This window comes from Rhinolophus hipposideros, assembly GCF_964194185.1.
Source record: "Rhinolophus hipposideros genome assembly, chromosome: 9".
NCBI classification, from domain to species: Eukaryota; Metazoa; Chordata; class Mammalia; order Chiroptera; family Rhinolophidae; genus Rhinolophus; species Rhinolophus hipposideros.
In genome coordinates, this window is record NC_138055.1 from 81944955 (window position 1) to 81970087 (window position 25133).

The window sequence follows — 25133 nt, forward strand, 5'->3', positions numbered from 1 at the left end:
TACCTTTCAGTTCTCCTCGGGTCACCCACCGTTCCCATCTCAAAGATGGGCAATGCAGCTTCACCGAGTGCAGGAATGAATCTGAGGGGCTGAGAAATCCTTATATCTACAGGTTAAAAGGCTTCCCTTTCCATCTGAATAGATAAAAACCTGTCACATTCTGGGCACAAATGACTCTTAACAGTTATTTAACTGCCATAGTTAATTTTTATGCATAATTTTTCATATGTCACTTACATTAGAGGATGGATTCTTTCAATGCATCAATAGGAAGTAAAAACTGTGGCATTTGAAAGCAGATTTTAATTAGGAAAGTAACCGTACAAGGTCCACACATCTAAACTGTTATTATTTATATAATTAACAATGGAAGACTAGAGATACTGTGGTGCTCAATTACATACGAGACTTCATACATTATATTTACTGCCTTTCTTCCTCTCCTCTTCTCTCCCCCTGCCCCTGCCCTCCTCACCCACCCACCATCTGGGCTGGCAAGTCAGAACTCATCGCCGTGCCACTGCACTCTCAGAAGTCCTCGTGCTATCAGTAGGGTATTTGTCACTCCTTGTTCACATGTCTACATTCCCTACTAGATTATAAGGGATGCTCTCTTATAGGGCACGAGCCATAACTTTATCATTTTTTTAAATCAAAACATAGTTCATGAGACACAGACAGGGCTCCACATTTGCTGAACTAACTTCAGCTGACTGTCCTACATCGGCTGAGTCATTCACAAAATACAAGTATTAATAATTTGACAGTATTTGGAGAGAAGAATAAATCCAAGGTGAAACCAATACCATTTTCTACTAAAAATTACTGTCTTAAATGCTTCCTTAGAGATATAATAAGGGAGCAAAGCAAGTGTTTATCACTTAACTGTAAATAACTTCTTTATTTTTATCCCCCAAAAGCATATTTGATGGTTTCTGATAGAAAAGCATGAGGACTTTCTGACAAATGTGAATGCAAAAGTAGGCATTTCACATGTAAAGATAAGCAATGACTTAAACTTCAGATATATCTGTAAATAATGGGTTAAAATAAGTCAGTTTTGGCTTATAACTAACATTTTTAGTCTTAATTTAATTCCGTAAGTGGAGAACAAAACGGACAAAAGTCAGAAAAGTCTATCCAGAAGTGGTCTTGACCCCTCCAGCTAAAGAGAGTTTCCCATCATCGAAGGTTCTAAAATAGACTTGGGATGGTCACTTGTCAGGGATATTGTGAGAAATACACAAACATTAGATCAGGAAATTCAACTGAATGCCCTTTAGTCCTTTCCATTCCTGACATTCTGAGATTTTTAAATCACTACACACACACACAGACTTATAAAATGTATGCCTGAAATAGACTAGGATAACAAAAAAATATCTTTTGCCTGGACAAAAATAAAAGCAAATCTTACTTTTCAAAGAAAGAAAGGATCATTTATTTTCAATAGTAACATTTAAAATAGGAATCAGAAACTTCAAACTTCAATCTCTATATAGGATCTAAAATAATGAAGACATACCATTCATTGAAACAAAATTATTTTACGTAGCTCCCACATGCCAGGAAAATTTTAGGTTCAGAAGTGTATTAGTTTCCAACTGCTGCTGTAACAAATTATAAGTCTAGTGGCTTCAAACAACCCAATTTATTATCATAAAGTTCTGGAGGTCAGAAGTTCAAAATAGAGGTTTTACGGGGCTAAAATTAAGGTGCTGACAGAGCCGTGGTCCTTCTGGAGGCTCTAGGAGGGAATCTGTTCCTTGCTTCGTGAGGCTGTCGATATTCTGTGGCTCACGCATGGCCCCATCACTCCAATCTCTGCTTCCGTTGTCCTATCTCCTCTATTACCTTTTCCCTTATAAGCACCCCGTGATTGCATTGGGCCCACCTGGATAATCCAAGATAATCTCCCCTGTTCAAGATCCTTAATTTAACCACATTTGCAAAGTATCTTTTGCCATGTAAGGAAACATATTCACAGATTCTGGGGATGAGGACATAGACATGTTTATGGGACCATTAGTTTGCCTACTATAAGGAACAAATAAATAAAAGAAATCCTGTTGACATGGTATAGTCCAGTGGATGAAGGAGAAAAATAAATATATAGAGATATGTAATGGAATGCCAGGTAATGACAAGGGTTATGAAGAAAAACAAAGCTGGGTAAGGTGTTACGTTATGAGGTAGCTCCACTGATAACGCATTTTTTAATGTGGAAGGTGGAGAATAAGTTTGGGGCATGTTAAGTTTGAGATGCCTATTAGACTTCCAGGGGAAAAGCCATGAAGGCAATTGGAAATATATGATTCTAGATTTCCGTGGTGAGGTTGTGGAGAGTTATCAGAATATATATATATATATATATGGTGTATACACACACACACACACACACACACACACACACACACACACACACACATTTTTATAAAAGATGAAGACCCAGATGAAGAGGTACAAGTGTAGGAGCTTCTGTTCCCTGGGCGTTGGGTGCTTGGCATATAAATATTTACAACCATGGGTCTATGACCACTCAGGGAGAAGTCAAACGAGAGAAGGGTTGCAAAGACTTTAGAAGGCAGGGAGAAAAGGAGCAGGACAGGCGACTAGTGGCTAGTGAAATAGGAGGGACAGTGGCCCAAAGGTCAGTGCGGATGACTTTCAGGAGGGAGTAAGCCCCGGGACCAAGTGCTTAGAGGACCTGATTTAGACGAGTCACTGCGACCTGGATACGAGTGGAATGGAGGGGACAAAAACTTAGCTGCAGTGGATTCAGAGAAGTGGAATGTGGGGAAAAAGTCTGACTATAGCAATTCTTTTGGGGAGTTTTGCTATAAAGGGGAGCAGAGCAAATAGAAGAGCTGGAAAGGGATGAAGAGGCAAATGAAGTTTTACTTTTTAACAACGGAAAACACATTACACGTGTGCTGATGCGCACGACTGAGTAGGAGGAGAGCACCGATGTCGCAGGAAAGGGAGGCCCTAACTACTCGGGCAGGGGGCTGGCTGAGAAGCATGAGCTGGAGCTTTGTGTAAACAAATCTAAGGTGAGATCAGTCAGCGGGCTGTCCAGTTGCTGGGCGTAGGGCACAGTAGGCACAGAAATAGATTTTAGCAGGTTGAAGGGGTTTTTTGGTGAGTACAACAAGTGGGAGAAAGGGGCTAGAGAGGGACTAGAGAATCTCAGCCGCAGACACAGCAGGTGAGCAGTGAGAAGGCAGGAAGCTCAGTGCCTTGGAAGCCTTTCAGGGTTGATGAAAATTGGAGGACTAGAGGAAGTGGTGACCAAAAAGTGGGAGTCTTTACACTGAGCTTACCATCAGCACCAGGGAGTCAGACAGTCACTGAGTTCATCTGAGAATCCTGACCAGGGCTGGCTGTCTTTCTGAAGTGACTCAGAGTGTCGCTCAACCTTTGGGTTTTTCCTTGAGATCAAAAGCCAGTGTTAAATAGGAAGTGGATGGGCCAATCAGGGAAACAGAAAAATGAGCCATGGAGTCACCCATATGGGGCTGTGACAGGACCACAACAAAGGACTCGTTTTCAGTATCTAAAATCCTTAGGAACGAAGGACTGCTGATCCTGAAGGGGAGAAGCACTTCTCTTCTATCTTCCATGTCTTCACAGTGTATTGTGTATCCTTGTAAGAACACACCCACCCTATCAAGACTGATTGATTTTAAGTTTTTGAGGATAAAAAACAGACAATGTCACGTGAAATCTGTGTCTCCCAAACTAAACTCATTGAGCTGAGAAAGCCTTCTGTTTGTCCCCTGGGAGAAACCATGCATCTTTCTCGCAAAGAGAGAGCTTTCCAGCTTTAGGGATAAGGTTTTACAGAGAGCTTTGATTTTTCTTCTTCAAACCAAATTGGAAGTTTAATTTTCGTCAAAGACTTGAAAAACACACCCCTGTGCAGCTATCAACTAGACTATCTGAATGATTAATTCAGTCCCTTGGAAAAGACAGCTGAGGTCACAAATCTACTGTCTGTGTTTGTCTTTCACCTTTATGCTCATCTCTATAGAAGCTTATTAATTTTGAAGCCACGAATGGGTAGGTAGGATATAACAAGATCAAATAAAATCTTTACAAAAATTTTCGTCTGTGTTACACTTCTTACATGATTAGGCAAACATAAACTATGAATTCCTTAAAGAAAGATCTGTCTCCTGATGCCCTATGCTGAGTCCAGAATAGTGCATAGCACCAGACAAGTCGTAATGATAAAGTACTGACCAGAATTAATGGGGGGCGGGAGAACAGAGAGCGGGTAGTCAGAGAAATAAAATTAGCACTCTCTCTTCTGTATTAAAATTAAAGTAAAATGCTATAGGTACCGTGTTTCCCCGAAAATAAGACCTAGCTGGACCATTAGCTTTAATGTGTCTTTTGGAGCAAAAATTAATATAAGACCAGGTCTTATTTTAATATCATATAAAAATAAGATAGGTATAATATAATACTGGGTCTAATATAATATAATATAATATAATATAATATAATATAATATAGCACAGTATAGTATAATATAATATTACAATATAATACTGGGTCTTATATTAATTTTTGCTCTAAAAAGATGCATTAGAGCTGATGGTGCAGCTAGGTCTTATTTTCTTGGAAACACTGTATATGGTATATGTTTTTCCCCATATTCTAGACAAATATAACACCAATAAAACTTCCTGTAAACTCAAAAGGGAAAATAAGTAGCCATTACTGCTTTTGTGAATTCTTGGCTACAGAGTAAGATGATATTTTATATTCAAGTAAGTATTACATCTTGGAAAAAAATGGAAATTTGACTTTGAAACCATATTTAGTTCAGTGTCACCCATCATGTCTCAAAAAAAGCCATCTGTTCACCTTTCAGAAAGCTGCCCCTTTGCATGCACAACAGCAATCAAGTAAAATTAATAACATGAGTGAATAAGAAATGCAACCTCACTGTAATACTAGCAATTTTGAATGAATCAGTAATCCTTCTCTTTTTATCTAATAACAACTGATTTAAGTTTCAACTATACTTTCAAAAATTCAATGAAAAGGTATAAAAAATAATAAAGCAACCCCCTCCCCCACCTTAAGATATAAAGTGTACCCTTTTCTGATCCACCTCCCAACCTTTCCCTCGTAAATGATACCACCATCTCGAATATGGTGCCCATCATTCCAATCTATGTCCCTTTGCTTTTACCACACATGTAGACATCCCTAAACAACAGTATTGTTTTTGAATGTTTTAGAACTTCACATAAAATAATACTATATTAGGTCCTTCTGGTATTTTCTGTTAATCAACATTTTTAGACTTGTCTATGGTGATGAAGGTAAGTCTAGTTCATTTATTTTCGCTGCCAGATATTGATTATTGACTATTCCACAATGTATGTATCCTTTCTACTGTTCGCTAGTATTGAATGCTACAGTAAGCATGCTTAGAAATGTCTCCTGTATGCAAGTATGAGAGTTTCTCTAGAGTGGAATAGTTAAGTCACAGTTTTACCAGATATTGTCCAAAATGCTAATATCAACTTATTCTTCTATGAGTAGAAGAAACTTTCCCTTTTTTTCTACAAACTCAACAATATTTGACTGTTAGACATTTTAAATTTTTAACAAAGTTATGGACAGGAAATGGTATTTCATGGTTTTCATTTCATTGTGCATTTCCTTGATTCCTGGTAGCTTGAGCATATTTTACATGTATATTGATCAGTCTTTTGTCCACTTTTTTTTGTCCACTTTTTAATTAGTCTACTTCTCTTTTTTCTAATTTATATTTAAGAGTACTTTATATATTCTGGATACCATTACTTCGTAATACATCTCTGACTATATGGTTTGTCTTCACTTTTATTTTTATTTACACAAGTTTTTGTTTTACATGTAGTGAAATTTATTAAATTTTTCCTTTATAATTTGCACATTTCATACTTTGTTTAAGCAATCCTTGTCTACCCAGAATGCCTAAATATATTCTTCTGTTTTCTTCTAAAATGTTTTAAGTATTGTTTTTCTCATTTAAGCCTTTAACCCATTTGATATTGATTTTGTTTGTGGTTAAAAGTAAGAACACAATTTTATTCTTTCCCGTATAGCTGGCTATTACAGCAACATTTATTGAAAAGTCCATTGAGTGACTAATCCACCTTCATGGGGTTGCAAAGCCAGGCCTTCCACATACCCACCATCTGTTTGTGTGGATGTGTTTATGTGCCCTCCACGGTAAACTCTCTGTCTCTCCTTATAACACTATCACACTTCAAGTTAATAAGTCCCCAACCTTCAAATTTCTTCGAAATGGTTCTGGCTATGTTTGGCCCTTTGCTCTTCCACATAAACTTTAAAAACAACTCTTTAGGTTTGATTGAAAATTTTACTGGGCTGTTTACTGGAATTGCATTGAATTTGTAGATTTATTTGGGGAGAACTAACATGTTTATGACATTGGGCCTTCCTATCCACAAACATGGAATTCCAAAAAACAAGCAGTATCTTATAAATGTCGTGTTTTCCTCACACGGAGGCCACTCCAGTGTTCTCTGTATCGTTTCAACTTTCGTATATGTGCTTCCAAAGCAAACACGCCACCACCACGGTATCATAACAATGTACAGAAAGGCAACCAAATCAATAAGTCAAATTACATCTTTGAATAACCATCCTCATTATTTCTGTGAAACATCAAATTATCAAAGAATCGCAAGCATTATTGAGAATACATATCTGGAACATGATTTCCTGGGCTTGCTTATTTTCTGAGATAAATAATGCCACCTCTTGACTTTTCTTACAGGTCTAATTTTCTGCTCCTGAAAACTTTTCAAGTACCAAATTAAAATAAAAGTGAGCTGTGTGTTAAAAAGTCATGAGATAATTCTTTCAATTACATATAAAACTAAATCACACTTTGCTCACTTGAATAAGACTTCAGCTTCCTTTTTGCATTTGTTTTAATGCTATGAAGAGGCCATCTTAAGGCAGGAATTCAACCAATCCTTTGACAAAGCTACATTCAGAAAACTGGCAAGCTTTGTGGACCATCTTTTAGAGGGCAAATACTATATTTATTTATTGCTCTATTCACCATCTAACATCATGTGAATATTTTAGTATGATTATTGATAACTGTGATTGTAACAGTAAGGTATATTCACAGCTGGGTATTGAGAACCACTCTTCTATTTACTATTCCTTAAATCATTCAAAACACAGAGAATGAAAGCTTTCTATGTGAACTCAGTAGACACAGTGTACATTATATTAGTTGACTTTAATTTGCATTTGCAAAATAATGAAGCCTTTTCTCATCTTCTCCAAGTAAATGCAATTTGTGGCTCTTTTAAGTATATAAAAATTTAATTTTGCTTCTTAAGGCAATTATCAATTTTCCCTTGCATTTCTGTTATTTGTGATATCATATTGTTATCTATGCTATCATATAATATTGGTGGCTATATGAAGGAGACATCAAGTCATACAACTTGGGTCTAATCCTACTTCTTCTTTGTATTAACTATGTGACCTTGGACAAATTACTTGACCTCTCTAAGTTTTCCTCATCTATAAAATGGAGAAAATAATTAGGTACTATATTATAAGGTTGTGTGAGAATGCAGGTAAAGAATTTAATCTATAGTTTATATTCAATTACCTATCATCAATATCATCATATTATGTTCTACCCCCATGCCACCAAAATCTAAATTGCATCTTTCTAGAAGGCAAATCTATAGCATACCTTTTTTCAGACTGCTGAAAACACGCTAAATAACTCCTATGTGTAAGGCACTCATAAAGTAATTAATAAGATTTATTTTAATTAAAGCTATTTCTCTATTCATTATTGCAAGGGTCTTGTTTTAATTCTCCCATCTATGTCTGATTTCTCAAATTAAATAATGAACTATTTAAGGGCAGGTGACAGTTCAATAAATAAATGAATCAGTTATACTATATAAGTATTAACTAACTAGTATATGAATAAGCATATGATGCTTACACATTTAAAATTAAAATCACTGTACAACAACTCCAAAACAAACGATAAGACATTTTCAGATGAAGTTTTAAAAGCGAAAAAAAGTTTTTTCTATTTTCAGGCAGCTGCCTGAAAAATGTATATAATACTTTTAAAAAGTACTGAGTAGACAAAGATCCAGTATCTATTTAAAAATTCTGGTCTCAACATTTTAATGGATGAATAATGGTTTCCTAATAATATATAGGAAGCCAATTTAACATAAGTATTTAAATCTATGAATCTCACATAAAATATTTCACCTCTTGATAAAAATTATATAACTGGACATAGTTGAAAAATTATGGCATAAAATCTCCAGGAAGAACAGCTTATAAGTAGAAAATCAGTAACAGATACTTAATTATAAATAACTAAAAATAAGATACTATGGTAACAGTATACTGTTTGATAGAGAAACTACATTTTTCTTTCCTACATTTTTGTGTGTAGAAAAGTGTGGGTTTTTCTTCCTTATTTTGTTGGTGAAAGAAACCCAAAAACCAAAGACCATAAAAAGATGACTGTGTTTATAAAGACTGTTTTTTTTCTTTTTTTAAACCAATTACCATGGGGGAAATGGTCCAGGAGAAATAACATTAAAATACTGCCATAAAATTCAAAAATATTTATCACAGATGCCATGAGTCCAAGAGAATGAGAACTAGATTCATACCTTTTTAAAAAGAGAGGTTAAGAATCACAATTTTTCTACACACACACAGACACACACAGGAGTAAGCAGGGAGCTCTTAGAGAGGAAGCCATGACACCCTGTGTGGTACTCACAGCCATTAAATGCAACCACTTTTATCTGCTTCATATTCCAGTCACAGTATTTATCAAACAACCAGCATTATTCACATACACAGTCTTCTAATGATCCCTCCTGACGAATGAGATAAGGTTAACGCCGATCATCTCTTTATCATAATCATTACCGCATTTACTACAGAGCTACAGCGTAGGGATCATCCCATGGGACCTGATGGCTTGCGGGATCAAGCTAAGATCGTCACAGCTATGTTTCCGGACTGGATGCACCATCCCCAAGCCCTGTCTCTTTCCTGTCTTGGTAAACAGTGCCATTATCTACCCAGCAGCCCCACATTTGGGAGATGTCTGGACTTCTCCCTCTCCTCCGATGTCCAATCAGTAAACAGGATTTTCTGACTTTCTCTTCAGTATCTCACAGACCAGTCAGTCACCTGCATTTCCTAGACTGCTACTGCTCTACATCAGGCACTCCTCACCTCGTATCTGGATTACTGCTGCAGCTGCCGCCTAATTTTCCACGCCTCCAGTCTCACCTCACTCCAACCCCTCTTTTATCACATTTTCAGAGTAACTGTTCTGAAACTCACAAGTGCTCTTGTCACTTTCCTGCTTAAAATCCTTCACAGGGCCTCCTAAAATTCTTAAGGTGAATCCAAACACCTTCAAATGGCATTGAAGGTCATTCATGACCCAGCGTCATCTCTTCCCTCATGTCTCACCTCTTGCTATCCCCCCAACCCTACCCAATACTGCAGCCAACCAGAGCTGTTCATGGTCCCCTGAGTTCTATGTCCCCTGTCAAGCCTTCTTGCCTTTGCACTGCTGAGCTCTGTCCTGTCCTGTGTATTATCAGGCAAATTCTTAAAGAATTAGCTCAAGTATAACGCCTTCTGGGAAGCTATCTTTGATCAGATTTTCTGTACCCTACCCTGATTTTCTTGTACACACACACACACACACACACTTTATTTAACCAATCCACCGATGTACTCCCATAGCAACTTATGTATGTATCACTATTATTGGGTTTATTCTTTCATCTGGACATTTTCATTGCTCGATATATAATCAGAAAATATATTGAATAAAAGAAATAATATTTTTTAGTTGTTTCTTTTGCTCCCTCCGCTCCCTCCATTCACTGTTCAACCCACTTCATACTGGCTTGCACCTGTATTACTCCATCCAAAAAGCTCTTCAAAAGGTAACCAAAAATCTCTGCTAAAAGCATCAGACAGTTTTCACCCTTTCTCTTGCCCCTCAGCAGTGTTGATTACGCCCATCCTCTTGAAACACTCGTCTGGTGGCTGCCATGACCACTCCCCTCCTCCTCCCCCCACCTCCAGCCCTCTCCTCAGTCCCTAGAGCACACCAAGCTCCCCCACAAGTCACAGTCTTTGCATATGCAGTTCCCTCTGACTAGAACACTCCAATACGCCTCATGCTCTCCTCAACTCCCACTGAAACCTTAGGTCAGCACTTCCCAGACTTTCATGGACAATGAATCAGCTGGAGAATCTTATAAAAATGCAGAGTCTGATTGAGTTGGTCTGGGGTGGAAGCTGAGAATCTGCATTTCTAATAAGCTCCCAGGTGATGCCCAAACAAACCATTCATGGACCACATTTTGCATAGCAAGGTTTCAGATCTCAGCTGAAATGTCTTTTTCTGGGAAACTTTCTCTGGTTCCACTTCACTCACACTACTGATTTTAGTCAAATGTCCCCCAGTTCACACTCTCACTGTACTATGTAAGTCTACATGCTGGCTTTTGCTTCCCCTTATTTGCTTTCCCCGAACTCCAGCTCCGACCTAGTACCTGACACACGAATGAACAATGTCTGTTGAGCCAGCTCCTGACTGAAGCTGAGTCACTTCCCTTGATGGTTTTAACACCATCCTGAGCTCAGCTCCTATAGAAATCCAGCTCATGTGAGCTTAATACTCCAAGAGATTTTCTACTCCTGTCAAGATTCACTCATTTGGGGTCTGTACAGCTACGGTCAGAGAAAAATTGACTCCACGTGCACTGGCCTTCCCACTCTAACAAGTCGGTTGGCCGTGGGCTCCATGTACAGTCTACTGGTACCCCAGATCCTCTTGTGCCAGATATCTAAGAGCAAATCCTACCTACTGTGGTTGGATCCAAATCTCCTACCAAAGTAGGAGAAATGCACCAGGAGGGTTAGAGGCAGGAGGAAAAGACAAAAACTTTTAGCACATTCTGATTCTTTTTCCATTCAAAATTCATTGCCAAAACTCTCATAAAATTCATTTTTTTTTACATTTAGGAAAACATTTATGACTAAAATATTGTAGGAAAAATTATATAAGTTAATGGCTGGATACAATAGTTAGAATAGTCGTAAGAAATAAGTCATGATAGAGAACATAATGGAAGACATTAATCGCCAAAAACACATAACAGGCAGAAATAATGCCACTGTTGCCAAGAGAACAGCCTGGAAAGAGTGTCAAAGCAAAAACTGAAAACAGAAAATAAAACATAGTTTTAGATATAAATCCCATGAATGTGATTCCCCTTGACTAATAAATACACAAAAATAATCACAGCACAATAGTTGTAGTGGAAATAAAGATCTTAACACTTGATTAAAATATTAGTAATTTATCTTGGAGAAAACGGTGCTCTCTAAACAAAAAGTTTTAAATCCACTTAAAGAGAGAGATCATTTATTTTGAAATTAAAAAAAGTTTTCTCAATTCTGGTTCATAAATCTATCAGTATACTCAGTTTACAAAAAATGATGACATATTTTTTAAACATAATCTTATTTGCTTGAAATGTTTCGTGTCATTTAATTGTGTCTCAGAAAGAGACTGTTTACTCCAGAGGTGGGAGGAAGAGGATGTGACCCTCTTATACTTTCGTCCCCAAAATGCAAAACAGCCATAGTTCTATGGCATTTATAATTCATCGGACACTTTTATAAATGACTTCTTAAAAAAGAAAGGACAACATAACTTTTTAGAAAGCATTAACATCTAGAATTTTTCAGTAAATTTATTGTGCACTGAATTGTATAAGAAGTGAAAGCACAAATCTGGGAGAGTACATTTCTTAGTTAAATTCTTCAAATTTTCAAAAGCACACAATTGTCTTAACATTACCATTTCCAGTTCTATTTAAAATAAGTTATTTATGATCCGGAAATTTCATTAACTTATTAGTTATTATCCCCCAAATTTCATCTAATTATTAGTTATTATCCCCAAATGAATTTAGAATAACATTGACTCAGCATGGCACTTTGCTTGATGCTAGATGTCATTTAAAATGAATTCATTTATATACCATCAACCTTAGAGAATGAGGGCAAAAATTCATTTCACTGAACCTGAAGCTCCAAACAGAACTGTCCAAGGGAACTGTAAAATGCCTTTGGAAGTTCCATGTCTGGAGTCATGCTGTAACACTGTGACACATCTCCACTACACAATCACTGCCAAAGAGGAGATGGGAACTGAGTCTGAGGGGCTATGAACGTGGACGGACTAGATCCCCTGGAACTGTGAGTACTTGTGATCTGAGCAATAACAATGTCAAGAGAGAAAGAAAGGTTGGGGGACATGGCCTGGACTTTGCAAATCATAGGCCATAGCCATAAAATTGCCTCAAATCACTAGGAAAAAAACAAAACAAAACCTAAATATTATGGGTTTGAACATGCTGTTGAGCCTTACCTACAAGATTCCCGGCCCAATAAACTGAGGATATTTATCAAGAAAACATAGCTCTGTTGAAAAATAGAAGTCAATGGAAAATTGGGTTCGCTTTATAAAAATCACACTGTAACCAAATCTGATGGAAACTGGTATTATCATCTATTCCACAAAGGAAATAACGCCTGCACACACCAGAACTAATGGCAATAACAACACCAAAGAAAACTTATGCACACACAATTCTTGCCACAAAGAATGTCCTTCCCTAAAAAACAAACAAAACAACAACAAAAATCCCGAACAAACCAAAGGAAAATTAGTGAGAGGGTGAGTCTGGGGTTCTGGGGGGAGCAGTAAAAGAAAAGTAACAACAGAGTCCTGCCCATGAGATAAAACCATTATAGCCTTATGAAACAGATTTAAAAATATGATAGATCAAGTAACTATTCATATCAGGAAGCTATATCCACACAATTAGGCTTGAACAACCTATGACAAGCATACCATATGGCACACCTTCTGGATAACCAATAAGAGACAAGTGTGTCTTAAACACAATTCTTTTTGATGAGGAGGCTAATACTAAGTTAAGGATTTGTGCTTGCTAAGGATTGTGCTTGCCAAGGATTTGAGTACTTGGCAAGTGGAAACAGACAATGTATAAAATCCCAAAGTAGCCTCTATAATCAATTACATTCACTGACCCTAGGGGCGATCTCTCCACATACTCCCAAACTGGAACTGGAGGTCCTCAATATTTGTCCTTTCTTTTTTTCTTTATTTTTTTTAAACTAGAGGTACAGATTAGGCCTTTCTGGATGCCATACCATGCCATACCACTGAAGAAATAGTCACTTAGGCTAAGCCATGTTGATAACAAGGAAGATAAACCAGGATTCAGAGTGAAAAAGCATGTGATCTGGGTATCTTAACTATTTGGGGAGCAGTATGGTGCAGGAATTCAGAATTTGGGCTATGAACTTAGTCCAATCTGAGCCCTTGCTAGCCTCCATCACATCCTGCCTCGGTGGTGTGACTTTGGGTAGGTCCCCTTACCTCTCTTAAGACGAATTTGTGGAGCGAATCCATGTGCTAAGGAGGTAAAATGCTTAGTAGTATATAAAAAACGGTGACTATTTTTATAGGCACCATAGGCATGTCATGAGAATGCTCCAAAACTTGATTCAGTAAACGCTAAAACACTTGTCTGTAATACTGCATTCCTAGATAAGCAAATACAAGATGGTAAACTTGGAGAGTCTCCACAAATTATTTCATAAATCTCATGCAATTCCAATCCACATTCCAATGAGATGCTTTTGGAGAGCTGACAATACAGCTCTAAAATTCATAGGGATCATAACAGGCTCTAGAATATCCAAGAAACTTTTGAAGGAAAAATTACGCACTGCATCATAAAGAAATATTTTAAAGCTACAATAAATAACAAGGTACAATAATGGATCAAGATCAAACAGATCAGTAAGTCAAATGAGAAAGTATCCAAACAGGTATAAGAACATAAGAATTTAATGTTTTTGGAAGGTAATTCAAATAAATAAAGAAAAAAACAATACAAATTGAGGACACTTTGTTAACTATAAATCTGTATCTTATAACTAAAATCATCTAGAGTTTAAGATTTAATTGTCAAAAATAAAACCTTAACAAAGCAGCTGGAAATATATTTGGGGAGCGGGGAGGGACTTTCTTTGCATTGACGCCAAGGAAATCATAACATTAAAATAATTGTACTTTTCAAGAAATGAATACAAGTAAACTTGTCAACAATCAGAAACAAAACTCAAAGGGAAATGACAAACAAGAAAAACATATTTGTAGCATATGGCCACCTTAATTATAATGACAAGGTTCAATTTTAAAATAAACAAAGTAACAGGAAAATGAATGGAGTATATAAATAGGCAATTCTCAAAAATACAGATGAACAGTAATCATAAAAAAAAGTCAAAGCTCACAAGTCTTAACGAACACACAAAAAAGGTAATGCAAACAACAGGAGGTGACGAACATGTTAGTTTGATTGTGGTGTATATATACGATATATATATACATATATATCGTATATATAAATACCATACATTTAATATATATTATATATACACATACATGTAGTACACATACATACACATCACTTTGTACACCTTAAATATATCCAATTTTTACTCGTCAACAATAAAAAATGTAAAGCTCACAAGTCACTAAAAAATAGAAATTAACACTTCTTGCTTATTACATTTTAAAAGGCTCTTTAAAAATGAAAGAATAACTAAACAAATGCAACACCTAGTATACACGTTGCAGTGTAGGAAACAGGCATGCTTGTGTACTACTAGTGGGAATCCACACTTGCAGACACTCTCGAGAGTAGGTGCCTTGTAAAACGTGTGTTAAAAAGCTCCTACCCTTTAGCTCAGTAACTCCTCCCACAGAAGATGCCTCTTGATTCCACATCCACTCTTCAAAAGTCTGTTTTGTGAGACTGAGACTAGGGCTCTGCAAACGAGTTTTCTCCTTCAGTTGCTCTGCCAGGAGAAGGTACTAGAGGGAGACCAGAGGCCAGAAGCACAGAGAGTGGCAGTTTGTAGCTCCCAGTTTGTTTGCTGTTCCTGTTAGCCGCTTCCCATCAACTCTTAACTCCCTCAGATACACTAGAGCCAGCTGGTGGGTACCCCTCAGTGGTCAGGGTCCAGTTCCACGGGGCTCTGTCCTCTGAGCTCCTGAAGCTGGAGGGCAGGGCCTCGTCTCCTAGCTCCCAGGTCCTAATAACCACACCCTCTACCTGGGAGACAACTTCACAGTGTTAGCAATGGTTAACTCCTTATCAATTTTTCCACTGACCCAATATCAATAGAGAATCATGCACAAAGCATTTGGTTGTTGTTCGACGTGGTATGGCTATATAATATTCCATCTATTCACATACTATACTTTCCTTTAACTAATACTCGCTTAAACGCAGACATTTGATTTGTGTTTTTGTTATGATAAATAAATCTGGAATAAAAATTCTTGAACAGAAGTCTCTGTCCACACACCTTATTATTTCTTTAGGATGATTGAGGATCTTGAGGATAATCATCCAGGATCCAGCAGGAAAACGTAAACTGCTGCCTTTATTTTAACACAGAGAATTTAATACAGGGAACTCGTTAACATGCTGGGAAGTTTGTAAAGGCTAAAAGGGAGCCCGGAGGTGAGAAATAGTAAATGCATGAAGCAACTACTTCTCTAGGTCTGGGGGAACAAAGAAAAGGGGTTGGATTGTTAGAAACTAAACACTTAGAGGCCTGTCACTGAGAGCTGAGATGGTTTGTTCATAGGAGGGAAGAAGAATGTTCATTAAAAAGACATTCTGAAAGGGAAGAGGAAATGCCTGAAATTCCTTCTCCATCTCCTCTTCAACTCAAAACAAACAACAAGTAACTCTTATGTGCTTTGGTAAAATAATCCAAACAAATACGTTAAAAGTAAAAGAATTTTGCCACCATAAACACTGGAACCTAACAAAATTCTGTAGTGATTTGGAAAGCAATTTAAAAAGTACATATGATATAAAAACTGGACTACGTAGTGGCCATCGTTACCTCAAGCAAAGGAAAAAGAAAATACTGTAGGAATTAGGAGGACAATAGGAGGTCAAAGTATACCCGAATATTCTTTAATTGTAAAAAATCAATTCATGTCCATTTGAATTTTTAAATGAGGGGGTTGGTGGGCTGATTGGATTAAAGCAAAAGAGGATGTATGGTTGTGTACACAGTATGATATGTTCTCCTGATGCCTGACTAGCCTGACTATCCTACAAAGTAAAAGCAAGGAAATTGAAAGATACAGAAAAAACTAGGCAAGGACCAATATTGGGCCTTAATAGCCAGTTCACTCAGATTGAGGTTTTTAATCTTTCTGAAGTCCTAATGTATTTTACATAACCTGATTTTATAAAGCACCAAGAACTGACTGAAGAATTCACTTGAGCAGACTTGTTGCTACTTCCACCAAACAATCAGCTGTCAAGTGGCTGAATAAAGATCGGAGCAAAGGCAACTTAGCTCTACTGTATAAGCAGCACCAAATAACTGCAAACCAGGTGGGTCCAGATGGACAGAACAGATGAAAGCTAAGGTCACTATTGTCCAGGAAACTCCACCACAACCACAAATGGCATGAAACCACCCTGGAGGTCAGCAGGAAGCTTATTCTGGTCTGACAGTCCAGGAGAGGGCACTTTTCAGAGCGATACCGTAGTAATTTCCTGTGTGAAAAGCTCGCTGCTGTTCTTGCATTCCTCAGGGTGCATTTCTTATCATCTCAGAGGATGTTCCTCTTCCACAGGAAGAGGAAGGAACCAGTTGTTCCTGGATGCGTGGGCTGAGAGCTGTCGGGCATTTTCGGCATGCCTCAGTCTCAGCTGTGGGAACCGCTTAGATCCCAGGCGGCCCAGGCCTGGGACAGATATTACGGCAGCAGTCGGGAGCCACATTTTAGAAATACAGTATATCCAGAAGTTGGAAGGCAGAAATAATACCTGGAACTTCAACACATCCAGTTTCCGGAAATGTGCTAATTTTCTAAAGGAAATTCTAAAAAAGTATTTTCTCTGCTGGGCTCCCAAATAGCATGTTTTATAAAATCTTTTGTAGAGTCTCTCTCTCCTGTCTCTCTCTCTCTCTCTCTCTCTCTCTCTCTCTCTCTCTCTCTCTCTCTCTCTCACACACACACACACACACACACATTTCACATAGAAAAGTTATTAAGTTGAGGGTGATGAAAGTTTTGCCACCCCAAAATATGCCTTTTGGGATTGATTTTAAGCTGGTTATTAAAACAAAAAACAAAAGATTCGGAAAGAAACTTGACCTTCCCCCCAACCTGCCAAAAGGAGTTCAGCTAGAAAACCTGCTGAAAGGAAGGGAGCACAACCTTAGCGGCATAACATAAACTTGGTGTGGCAGACAGGGAGAAAGCCAGCAAAGCCTGTCTGTCCAACTTTCCTCGGTGTCCCATCGTTTCCAGGTGGCCCTACAGGTTTGCTCCTTCTTCCTCCTCTCCCTGTGAATTACCTGCTTTCCCTTGGAAATCCCAGACTCCTGCCTTCCTCTCCGTTTTCTAGAGTGGCATATACACCTCAGTTGCCCAGTGCCTCTTCGCGTCTCAGATTCTCACGGAACCCTCACATGTACAGCTGTAACAAATTCTGCACAGTCTCTCCTGTTAATCTGTCTCGTGCTAATTTATTAGCCCAGCTAGAAGAATTTAGACGGTGGGAGGAAATTACTTTTTGTGTCCCCACAAGTCCTAGATCACTTTTGCCAACAGTATAAGGACCACCTTTATTGTTTAAGGTATTATTTAACTAGGAATCTTTTAGAAAATTTAATTAGCATAAAATTTTTGGTAGGAGGGAACTTATTAATGTAAGCTTTCTTTTCCTGTGACCATGAACGTTAAAGGGAATAAAGCTCAAATTAGTAAATTTTTCAGTATAGCTATACCAAACATGGAACTTAGTGATTATTACGATTTTTATCAAAAAAGTGTATTTTATTTGGAGGAAAGAAAGCCCCTGACCCACACTATTATCTCTTTTTACACTGGCAATATTTTAATCTACACATTAAATTTTACTGATTTCCAGATCTTCATCTTAAAAATAAAAGTGCCATGTTCCTTTAACAGACTAAAAGTTTTCATTTTCTTTTAAATTTAAAATCCTAATACATTTAAAGGTCAGCTATCACATTCACAACTGTTGGTATTTTTATAACATATGGGTCATGATGTACTGCAAAAGCAAGGATATAATTAATTTGGAAATAGTCTCTTCCATCTCTTAATATTTTTCTCTCCTATCTCTAAAATAATTTGTATCTGAAAAAATGTACTTTCTGTTTCTAAGTGGTAAGAGATCTGCTAAAATGTATTTTTCATTTTACTTCTATTAATTATCCTGTATTTCTTATTTTTTAAATGCTTTTGACAATTTAATTACCTTATTTCTTACCATGTCAAGGGGCAATGATATGTTAAACAAAAAGAAGTCACTTCCATGGCTGAAAGGCTTTGTAAAAGAGAGGGTTTATTGGGCCATAAAGGAACAGTTTCTGGGGCATGAACTCTAAATCATCAGCAGCAACTCCAGGTGGAAAAGGTACCATGTCCACCGTCCTTTTACGCATTGTTTTGGGGAAGAAAGATGCAAGTTGTTTTGAAAGAATTTACATTGGCTACTGATAAGGCGGGTGGAAGAAGGTGAAGTGGGCTAGTCTCTGGATAGGTGCAGAGCCCGTTTGGAAGAGGTGTTTGCTTCTTTGGATTGGTTGTGGTCAACAGTCAGGAAAGGTCATACGTAAGTAAGAAGCTGGAGCTCCTTGGGTTCAGTGGCGCCCAGCTATTCTCTTTTAGGTGATTGTGGAAATAGCCACCAGGAAGTTAATTCAAAGGTCCAACATATACTCAGGAATGTGAGCCGTCTTTTGTTAGCCGCGCACACAGTCATTAACAGGCTAACCGCCTAATGCTCTCTCTCTCTTACTCTCCAGCCGCCATCATTTAGAACATCTCAGAATTTTTTTTCTTGTCAGTTTGTACATTATTTGTCAACTCTGATAAGAATTCCTCTGTCACTCCTACAAGCATCTTAGAGTTACACTTAAGTTTTTGAGTCACCGGACAAAAAACATTACTGTATCCAATCACTGGACATATCACTATCGTTTGAAATTAAGACTAAAAGGCTTTGAATAAAAGGAGGGCAAATTGTGGAAGGCACCAGTTAGTGAGTCCAGAGGTGGAGTCTACACATGCTTCTATACATTTCCTTTCAAATGTTTAGAGCAGCAGGGGACAGACAGGGCAGGGCCACTGAACCAATGCCTAAAGCGATCATAAAAATGGTTCCTAAAGCTTAGTGAGCAGCAACAAAGTTACAAACAAACATATCTAGTTTCAGAAAGCATATGCACTAAACTTACAAATTAAATGTCACCTTATAAACTGTTGCAAAGTTAAAAAAAAACTTGAAAAGGAACCTCACCTACCTTCACATTTACAGGCTGCTTATATGCAAATCCAAGAATGTTAGCATAGAGGAAAGTAGTGAAAGCAGGTTTGAGCAACATGATTTTTATTGATTTACCTGGAAATGGAAATGGGAATCTGGGACAATAAATTGCATCTTGCCATCTTACACTTTCAAAATTATAAATTTTAGTTTTAAGACATTAGGTTTGCATACACTGTGTTCTTTCAAGTAAGTTCTTTCCAAATCTTTGCTTACATAAGCAGTTAGGAACTGGAATAACTCTTTAACTGGTTATGCAATGTTGTTTAGCAACTAGGACAAATGGTTGCCACAACATCCATGGAAATAGCCTCTCTGTATCTGCAAGTTTACTCTTTGTATGTCCACATATTTTGTCAATACATTCATATTATTCAGATAAGCATGTACCATATGACAACCACCATGAAAGTGTATAACTTTTTTCTTCCTAAAGATAGGTTGATGCAAAAATCATTCCAAAAGCGAAACCAATGCACTTTGCTAAAAAATCCAAACCTAAATGATGTCTAGGAAGGAGGAGAGTGTTTTACCACTGTACTTCCCTAAGACAAAGAGACAGCAGAATATCTCTTGCATTGATTCAGCTGATCACTTTCCTGATCCTAGAAAAGAAGACAGAAAAACCACAATTCTTTTTCTCTCAGCAACCCCCTGGCAAAACAGTGCTGAGCCAGGAGATAATCTCAGCTCTCCTGAGATTACTCAGGGCTACACCTAGTGTCTCTGGGGAAAGGAGATAGGGAGTCCCACAGCTGACATCCAATCTGTCAGGAAATCCTCTTGGCTCTGCCTTCAAAATACAAGTTGAATCCCAACACTTCTCATCACCTCCCTGCTACCTACTCTGAGTCAGGCAACTATTGCCTGCTGTCCTTCATTAGCTTCATTAGCTTTTTAATTCGTTTCCTTGTTCCCCTCTACCCACCTACCCTTACCCCCTACCCCCAGCTTTTTCTCAACACAGTAGCCAGAGTGGAACCTGTTACATGTCAGACCACGTCTCTCCTCTGAAAGACACCCTCCGTGGCTCCCTTCTCCCTCTCAATCTTGCTCCCAGGGCTCCCACTTGCCTTTCCAGATATTCACATGACTTGTTCCCTTCATTCCATCAGCTCTTCACTCAAATGTCACCACTACCTAAAATGTATCCCTCTTCCTATCTGCCCTGCAGTGCTTTTTACACTTTTGCATTTTTTTCGGTTTACTGTACTACAGTCTATTTTGTTTTTCCACCTGTGATTTGCTTTTGTCTCCCCACTGTAATTTAGAATGTAGGCATCTGCGGGGCAGGTGCTTTTGTTTTGTTTACTTTTTCAAAAGTCAAGAACAGTGAGTGGCACAGAATAGTTACTTAAGAAATACTGAGTGAGAGCCAAAAATGTGTGTGAGTGGGTGTGCTCCCAGCATGCTACCACATCTGCTATCCATTGAGTTATACAAGTTAAAGACCCCAAACTAGATTGATGTGCTTTTATTACTGTGGTCCGCATCTATTTTCAACTACCTCTGGTCAGCTCAAAACTAGTCAAAGGTTTTCTTCTAGAGAAGTCCTCTAGTTTCCTCTAGCTCATTAATGATCTTTCCTTGAACACTCCCATTAACAACCTTTCATTGGACAAACATGTATACTTGGCATCCAGTATATTAAAACTGCGCCTTATTTCTTTCTTTTAAATATCTTTATTCATAAATCAGTATAATATTGGTCAGCTTGAATGCCATATATGTGATAAAACAGATTATGAAAAGTATCATATTTACAACAAAACCATTAGTTTATATAACTGAATGATCTGATATGCTATCTTCTGCCTTAACTCAATGGACCCAACGCTACCCTACGAATGGACCAATTTTATGATTCTCCTAGAAAGTTTTGAGTTGGGTATAGTTTCTTGGTGCTTCTTTCTGTGATCCAAGGCTTACAAGAAAGTCTCTGAAAATGAACAACTGGAACCAGGCCTCTCCAGGATCAAGGAGAGACAGGAGTGAGAAAAAGGACATCCTGTCACATCTTAAAGATCCACAGCTGCTGTGCTTTGCAGGATATGGGAGAGGGGGAGCACATAGTGTAAGAGGAAAGAATCATTCACAACAATTATGTTGAACATTTCTAAATTGTCAATATCAAGGGTTAATTTCTAAAACATAAGTTTTTAGACAGAAGCTATTCAGTAAGCCATTAACTGAAATAGGTATGCAACATAGTCAAGGAGATGCTACACTTGCAAAACCACATATATCTTATTCATCTTTAATTTTAAAATAATTATTCCTTTGCTGGGTATGCAAGTGAGCAATGGAAAAAGTGGTGCATCTGCCACACAGGCTGGTGCCAAGGATTTCAGTGCTTCCAGAAGATGCAGGCTAGAGACCTTTACTAGGCACCGAAGGGGTTCTTCTCTTTCAGCCAAGATGCCCCCATTTAAGTCACTTTTGCGTTTTGTTTCAAGCTTACATTGTGCAAATTCTAGTCTTGGCTGAAAATTTCTTGAGTCACTCTTCGAACTGTTTTTTTCTATTCTGTTTTCATGAATGATCCTTGAATCCATATTTATATCTAGCCCAAGTTTTCTTTCTTGTAGAGTTGTTGAGTTTCAAAGTTCTGATTATACTGATTACACTGTTATACAGCAGCCTTAAGAGAGTCCAGATAGTGACTTCTGAGGCCCATTTGCACAATCTGATGGTGTTTGCTAGCAATCGTCAGTGATGACACAGAAGGGGTGTATTGCTTCTCAGCCGGGAGAAAGAAATGACGGCATATGGGAATAATACATCACATAAGCAGGTTTGTACTGGATTGGTTTTCTATACTGTGTTCCCCAGGCAATTCGAATCCATACTGCTTTCTCCTCAGCATCTCTGAAAGTGATTGTCACATTTTTTAATGCCCTCTGAAGAATTTTCTTAAATGAATTTCTGAACTGTTCCATATTGGAAAGGTCAGTGTCTTCACCGGGCTCTTTAGCCATCTGAAAAACATCCCAAACTCTCTGGTGCTGATGAAATTGAGTACAAATGATGTCTACAATTGTGAGCCTCACACAATTCTCCTCATAAAGCAGAACCAAGTCCTGAGCAAGAGATTCCTTTCTCTTCCGGAAGGTTACGGTCTGTAGTTGATTTGCAGACAAAAAATCCCAGGCTTTTAGGATTGTCTTCATTTTAGTCATTGGGATTTTCAAGATGGTCCTCTTGATAAACTCGGCAACAGTTTCATCCATCTCTTTGGCATGACCCACATCGCCAGCTGTCTCACTCCTCAGCAGATGTTCCCGCCTGCTCAGCCCCTTATTTCTCATACTGTTATTTCTATCTGGCTAAGGTGTAAGTTTCTTAAGTTCAAGGAACCAGCTTGACATCTCCCTTGGCACCTCGTGTAATGTTTCCATGTGGTCCAGCTTTAAGTATTTTGACTGATGGAGCAACAAAAGACTGCAGACCTTGATATTCTTCTATGATGTAATCATAAATTCTTTTATTATAAAGAATTAATCTGATCTGAAATATTGTCCCTCATTCTAAAGAAAGGCATACAGATCATATTCATATTCTCTACACAGTTGCCAGAATGAAGATGAGAACACTGCTTCAGTTCTCTGAGAAGAGTTCAGTGTTCTGAAAATCAGAGCAACACTAGCAAGATTACCAATTTCATTTTGTTCATCTTTAGGACACATAAAATTAATATGTGAAAACTTAGGAATATGGTTTATCTAAAAATAAAAATATATTTTCATAATCCCAGAGTGTTTTAAATAAATTTTGTTTACATTGTTTTGAAAAGACACTTTAGATGAGGATACAGAAGAGAAATTCCTATCTTGCTGCTGGTCTTCTGGGAGGGGGGTGAGGGAGAGGTGTGGGGAAGGGGAATGGAATATCTTAGGTCTTAGCTACATCACATGTCAATGCTAACGCTAAATGCCCTCTCACAATTTTGAAAACAAAACCCAGGTCTAGTTGTACCTGAATAAATGAAAACATTAAAAGATTCAAGGGAATCTTGAACTAAATAATCTTTAGAAAATCAGTATATAATAAGTGACAACACAGTCAGAATAAAGACTCAAGAATTTGAGATCAACATTATTAAACTATGTCTGTAAGACAGCCAGTATATGTCTTCACAGAAACAGTTTTTAAAACAAAGCTTTAGAAATGCAGATTGGTAACAGCTTATTTGATGTGGAAATATTGTATCAAATGTCCTGCCTGGACTTAGAGACACAAGTGCAAGCCACAAAGATACTAACTGTTACATATTGTATGCCATAATTTCTTCTCGCAGTAAGAAGGCATCAGAGCATAGATAAGATATCAGTACACTTACATTTATAAATCCTCCTGACCATAATATTAACTTAAGCCAAAGCAGAAAGAGAAGCCAACTATCTCTTAGAGCACAACAAACCTGCTTTCATCCTACTAAGAAATTTGACAAATTAAGGTTTAAAGAGTAATCTTTTTTATGTCCCATCTTGATGCAGTGAATTTCTAAGGAAACTTTCTTCTAGTTTACAAAAACCAAACATATCCAAAATAAACAGTAACCACAACAACAAAAATCGAAACCACCTTTAAACACTGCTTTTACTGGATTCCAATATTTCTCTGGGTTTTTAAACTATAATCACATGCAAAGTTCACACCACAAATATTTAATGTAATTGTGCTTCATGCCAGAGTAGAAACAAATTTTCCTCACAATTATGTCTGATTTGTTGTGCAGAAGCAAAAAAAAAGCAAAACAGCCAATGTATAGAGAAGACTACAGATTAAGAATTACTTACCAGTAGATTAATGGGAAGGCAAACAGTTAAAAGTGATTTCACTTGAGTTTTCTAACCAAATATTAATCAATGAGCTAATACATATTATATATATATATGTATATGTATATAAATATATATGACATATATGTCATGTGTATTATGTAAGCACACTGAAAAGACAACCTACTGAATGGGAGAAGATATTTGCAAAGAATATGTCCAATAAGAGATTAATATTCAAAATACATAAAGTACTCATACAACTTAACACCAAAAAAACAAACAATCCAATTAAAAAATGGGCAGAGGACCTGAATAGACCGTTCTCCAAAGAGGACATACAGGTGGCCAACAGACATACAAAAAGATGCTCAATACTACACAGGGAAATGCAAACTAAAAACCACAATGAGCTATCTATCACCTCACACACCTGTCAGAATGACTATCATCAATAAATCAACAAATAAGAAATGCTGGGGTGGCTGGATGACTCAGTTGGTTAGAGCATGAGAACTTAACAACAAAGTTGCCGGTTCGATTCCCACATGGACCAGTGAGACACAACGGCTTGGGTTTGGAGCTGAGAAATCAGTGGTTAGAATGAGGTGCTCATAACATCAAGGTCGCCGGTTCGAGTCCCACATGGGCCAGTGAGCTGCGCCCCCCACAACTAGATTGAAAAATAACACTTGACATCCTGGAAAAACACACTGTTTCCCAATATTTCCCAATTAAAATAAATAAATAAATAAATAAAATAAATGCTGGC

The 25133-nt window shown here is 37.6% G+C and overlaps 1 protein-coding gene and 1 pseudogene across 8 annotated transcripts in view; both read right to left on the bottom strand.

Annotated features, from left to right (window-relative positions):
- The window catches only part of POC1B (POC1 centriolar protein B), a 137129-nt gene that overhangs the window by 47939 nt on the left and 64057 nt on the right, over positions 1 to 25133 (bottom strand). The gene's annotated exons all lie outside the window — the stretch shown is intronic.
- On the bottom strand, positions 21718 to 22831 carry LOC308501619 (centromere protein N-like; annotated as a pseudogene). The gene has a single exon. The product of its transcript is annotated as a centromere protein N-like (transcript).